This window comes from Tetrao urogallus (genome assembly GCF_951394365.1).
Source record: "Tetrao urogallus genome assembly, chromosome: 7".
Taxonomy (NCBI): domain Eukaryota; kingdom Metazoa; phylum Chordata; class Aves; order Galliformes; family Phasianidae; genus Tetrao; species Tetrao urogallus.
In genome coordinates this window covers 47,285,527-47,291,526 of record NC_136820.1, presented here as the reverse complement: position 1 = coordinate 47,291,526, position 6,000 = coordinate 47,285,527, and positions in this window count along the sequence as shown.

The following is a 6,000-nucleotide window of genomic DNA, read 5'->3' as shown; positions in this document are numbered from 1 at the left end:
GTGTGTATTTCGTGCTTTGATGGGACGCATAGAGCCTATTGGTGCTCAGCATGTTGTGATGTGGTGGGAATGAGAGGGTCTTTGGCACCAGAGCAAACATCTGCTTGGATATAAGTATCCTGGGATGTTTACTTGTCTTTTGAGGACGTGACGGTTCCCGTGAGAACTTCCTCAAGAATCTCAGGCTGTAGGGAGCCTGGTGTCCCCACTAACAGGGATTGAGGAGAGGAAAAGGACCAGAGTGAAAACTAGGTGAGCAACAGGACATTCAGCATCACACGTTTCCACAAATCCCTTCTCTGTTCACAGAGCAAACAGGCTCCATGAGGACATGGTCAGTGGGCACGGTGGTGATGGGAGACTGTTGGACTATACGATCTTAGTGGTCTTTTCCAACCTTAATGATTCTGTGATTCTATAATATTTACATCCCATCAGCAGCTTGGCCACCTCTCATCCCATCCAGGTGCAGAGTGGCGCAGCCAGGTACTGCCATATGGGGCCATGTTATCAAACTGAACTGCCCATAGCCAGCGCTCATCTGGAGCCATGTACTCATCCATGTCTGCCTTAAATAAAGGGATCCTGAGATTTCCTAATGTACGGGAGCTGCTGAGTCACGGCCTGAACCTCTGATTGATCACCTGAGGTGAGCCATGAGTCAGCCCTGGGAACACAGGTGAAGGCAATTCACCTGAAGCCTGGCTCCACCCCTCCTAGACCTATTTTAGAGCTGGCTACCAGTAGGGAAGGATCTCATCTGGAGATCCCTCCTTCTGGTGTTTTGTGGTGAGCCCAGCATAAGGGTAAGCCTTCCATTTATTCTCTTTTGTTATGATAGTCCACTTTGCCTAACTCTCTTGTTTATTTTGTGATTGTAACATCTTGATATCCATTGATTATACACCTAAGTACTTGAATTAAAAAGGATGGATGAATGTGGGGAAAAGTGCTTCTGATGGACATAGCAACGTGCATGTTCCTAAGAGTGCAACAGCAAGACTAGGTAGTGTATAAGATCAAGCCTGTTATGTTCCTATGGTTGGTTGCAATCACAGTAGCCATCAGGAAAGAAAAAGGGAGTAAAACACTCTCTCCTTCAAAAGGTATGTATGTATGTATGTATGTATGTATGTTTGTACATATATCACCTTTTAAACTGACAGAACTTGCAAACGCTATGAAGCAGAGGCCAGGGCAAAGAGGATGACATGATGCTTTAGCTGATAGGTTCAGAGTTGAACCCATGAGCTATGACAGTTCAGTCACTTCTTCCAAAAGAACATCTCTGGAGAATTATTTTCTCCATCTTTGGCACCCTGTAAGTGCCAGAAGTAACGGAGTTCAGCATTTCAGCCCAATTTTAGGTATGAGGAAACCAAGGCAAAGCTTTGGATCCATGCAAAATCCCACCAGCAACCTACATCAGATGCACACCCACATCCTCTTCTGATTCCCTACCTCATGCTTTGGAATAGCTGTGGGATCACCTCATCTGAATAACGATGTCAGGAGATCTTGCTTTGTTGTTGCCCAAGTGGCATCAACAAGCACACACTCAGCAGCAGAGAACATACAGAACATAACGCATGCAGCCATCAGCACATGTTGAACTCCTTTTTTACAGTACCATTATTTTAATAGCAATAATTAAAAAAAAAAAAAAAAAAAAAAAAAAAAAAAAAAGCAACCTCGCTACATCTGGATGTATAATTCAAAGAAGCCATGGGCAGTTCTCCAGCCCTGAGGGCACCAACCTGACTTGCATCCACTCAGCTGAATTTCATTCTCCCTGGAGGTGTCCAAGGCCAGATTGGATGGGGTCCTGGGCAGTGTGGTCTGGTATTATCTGGGGAGGTTGGTAGCACTGTCTGTGGCAGGGAGATTGGAGCTTCATGATCCTCGAGGTCCCTTCCAACCCTGGCCATTCTATGTTCTATGATTCATCCCTGGCCCCAGATCTGCTTGAGTGAAGAGTTTCAGGTATAAACATGAGTGTTGAGAAAGTTGTGCTCAGGTGCCCAAGAATGTCACCAGCTGTTTTGCAGACATGGCTTAGGTTTCTATCTGAATTAGAGCACATCCAGCAGCCTCCAAAAGCTCCAAGGCCTGCAGTGTGACCCAGCCTGGCGGAAAACAGCTCCTACTGTGAGTTTTGCACCATTATCACTGTTGGTCCTGCCCACAGCCTAATCCACTGGCATGATCTCTACAGGAGCTGGGGGCTTGCAATAAGACTTACAGCACATCAAGAAGACAATTTTCTTGGACTCATTGGGTGGAGATGGAGACCCCTCCATCATGTGTGGCAGAGGACAGAGAACTGGAGCTGGAGTAGTACTCTGCTGCTTAATTCCTCAGCAAATCACAGAGTCATAGAATGGTTGGGTTGGAAGGGACCTTAAAGCCCACCAAATCCCAACCCCTGCCATGGACTGGGCATCTTTGCAACTCTTTTCTTTGGTCAGTTTGCTAAGCAAAGCATGGGGAGGGGGATCAGCCCACTTGCTGCTGAGAGTGGTTTTGTGGGAGAAGAAAGGGTTTGCTCAGCGATCAGTCGGTGCCCAGCTGCTTCTGCATCCTGGAAGCAACTATAGAGCTTCTTGCAGAAACACGAAGTAGATGAGAGCAGCACCCTCCACTCCTCCTTTCCTTCGTGCTTTTGGCTTCTGGATTCAGCTTGTGCCCTGCGCGCCATCCCCAGCACAGCCCCTGTGGCTCTCTGTCCTTCCCACCAACTTAGCATCCTACCATTAATGTGGCAAAGTGCTGTGATGCTACGATGGCACAGGCTGAAAGAAGGTTCTGTGTGCTATTACCTTGCAGAAATTGGGCCAGCCACCTGCAGAACCCACATGGTTGTTGGATGAGCATAATGGATAGCTGCATGGAATTAAGAACTGTTTCCATTTTGTTCTTTTTTTGTGTGTGTATGTGATTTTTTTTCTCTTCCCTAGTAGATCTGTTTGATTTTGAAGGTTTCTTGCAACATTTTAACTCCTTTAATCCTGCATTTCTGTTGCACTGGTGGTAAATTCATTATCCCTAAATGCAAGGACTGATAACAGACCATGATCATAGCATGCTAAACTAGCACATGAAAGGCAAGGAATTAAATAATTCACTGGAAAACAGACATAGTGGCAGACTACTGTTTCCTGAAAGCTTTGTATCCTTTTAAGCTTGTTTTTCCTTTTGTTGCATTTGTTGGTGGTGGTGGTTTGTTTTTGTGCAAGATGTTCTTGCTTCAGAAGTTTTTGCACAGCTCTGCCCTATTTCTGCAAGCTATGAGGCAGGGAGATGGTGGCTGTGCTCAGCCCCAAAGCCTGGTTGTGTCCCTTATTTAGGGATTTTCTCTCTAGAATGAAGTAACAGCAAGAAAGAATTGACCTTTTTCTAACTCACGTTACGTCTTGCTAATAATCCCATTGCATATCAACAAATTGGAGATGGAGATGGTCTGGAAGAGGCAATGTACATCCCAGGGCAGAACTGCCCTGGTGAAGTGACCGCTTCTCCAACTGGGGCTTTATGAGCAATGAGTAACAGACCGTGGCACTGGAACACAGCAGTTGAGCTGTGGCTCCAGGAGAGCTCATAGAATCATGAAGGTTGGAAAAGACCACCGAGATCCCCCAGTCCAACCCCAACCCACCCCACCGTGCCCACTGACCACATCCCTCAGTGCCACATCTCCACAGTTCTGGAGCACCTCCAGGGATGGGGACCCCAGCATCTCTCTGGGCAGCTGTGCTGATGCCCAACCACTCTTTCTGAGAAGAACTTGTTCCTAATGTCCAACCTAATATTCAAGTCTGGTTGTTGTGAGTGTAGATGAATTCTTAATCTCGCCTGCAGGTGTTCCCAGTATCAAGTAAGACCACAAAACATACGGGAGCTATATCTATTTTGAACTATTTATGTTATCTATTATCCCAGTGCTTGCAGGTGCTTTGCAGGCTGCAGGGGCTGCCTGTATATCACCTGAATTCAGGTGTCTATAGCACACCTGAGATGGATGACCCAGGTTGTATAAATCAGGTGGTTATGTAAATAAAATCAAAGGAGAGAAACAGAAAGGGATATATCTGCACTATTTAGACGTCCACTCTAGGATGAGACTTTGTTCTTAAGTATTGCTAGGCAGAAGCTGACTGCGTAGGAGGTGAAAGAACTAGGAGTGGTTGTGGATACTCACAGAAACATTATGTATGATCCAATGTTATTTACTGCTCTACACTAGGCTCCTTTTCAGAAAGCAAAATAACTACATTTTTGTAACTGTCCTTCCTTTTAAAACCACACACCAGCAGAGTTTTGCCATGTAGGATCCTCCAGCTATTAGTCACCTCATTCCCTTTGATTTTTTTTTTTTTTTTTTTTCTGTATTTCCTCTGTATTTACAGCCAATCTGCTCCTGTTTTTCTAATAAAAACCTGGGTTAAACAAAGCCGTGGCTCAGCGCTGTTCAACTCCATCTCAAATGGGGTGATTCAATGGAATGACTAAATGGGATGAAGAAATGGGATAGTCCAATGGGATGACCCAATGGTTGGACAAATGGGATGACCCAATGGGATGAACAAACAGAGTAACCCAATGGGATGACCAAGTAAGTGGGAGCCTGGGGCAGGAGTACCCCTGGGAGCAGGACACCAACAACCTCATCCCACAGTAGGTCCCTCAGTACAGACTGAGGTTTCTGTCCATGAAATGGTAACTGAACTGCCAGATCATTCAGCCATCACTGCCATCAATCCCCATTTCTCTTTGCTCCTAAACCTGGTCCGCTCTCACTCCTACAGAGGGACGTTTGTTATTCAGAACAAAATATTATGTTGCCGTGTTATTTAATCATGTCAAAATTCATAGGCAGCATCTGTGCAGAAGATAAAATGTTTTGGGACAGTTTAGTCCTTTTCTTATCTGAGCGATTACGGTTATGTAAAGACTTCTTTCAAACAAGTAGATGGAATTTCATAAGCAAGAGACCAAAATAGTGCCAAGTAGCCAACCATCTCCCCTTGATCATGCTGGATTAGTACAATTAATCTGCAGGCATTAGTGGCTAGCAGGATTTTGCCTGAAGGATATCATATATATTTATTATTTCATATCTGATTTCCCACACGAGGCAGAAGAATCAATTGCGGGTTTTTCTTTTCACCACTGTATTTTTACAGATGGGGCTGTGGGATTTGGAAAATTACTGAGGGGCTCCAGATGGCAGAGGGGGGATGCGACTCCTGCTCATCAGTACATCGACTGAGGTGGAGGGGTCGCAGTCCACAGACATGTTCAAGGGATGTGGAGATGTGACACTTGGGGACACAGTGGGGGTGGGCTGCGTTGGGCTTGGGGATCTTAAAGGTCTTTTCCAACCGTAATGATGCTGTGATCCTATGAAATTACAGCTTAAAGAGGAGCAGCTGGCTTTGTTGGAGCTGTGTCTCCTGCAGCTTCATGAAATGAATGAGCAGTGTTCTCCCACCCCCTCGCAAGGGAGATAGCTGCAGATTACAGCAGAAAGCAGAGCGTTACCTGATCGGCTCAGATAGGAACATGGAAATGAGGGCAGCAGAGCCATGCGGAGTTAGATTGAGATTCAGCAGTGTCCACTCATAAATACTTAACTCTGCCTATCTGGTGCAGGAGGTGAACCACAGGTCACAGCCAAGATAGGAATCAGAAAGGTTTAAGCTGAATTGGCAAAGTACATCTGTAGGATCTGTCTCTGTCAGGATGAGCCCTTCCCCTGCAGCTTGCTTGAGCTGGAGGGGGATTTTTGCAAGGTGTGGGCTGCACTCCCCTCCCCAGTGTCCCATCCACAGAAGAGTAGAACAGACACTTCTACGATCCCCCTTCATAATTCCTGCCTAAAAACTAAGGCACATCTCATGCCTGAGACTTTGCTGATCACAGGGGCTGCCCAGGAGGCTCGTGCAATCCGTGTTGTAAATTCATTGCCTTTAATCAGGCAGAACCCCTCCACTCCGTGGG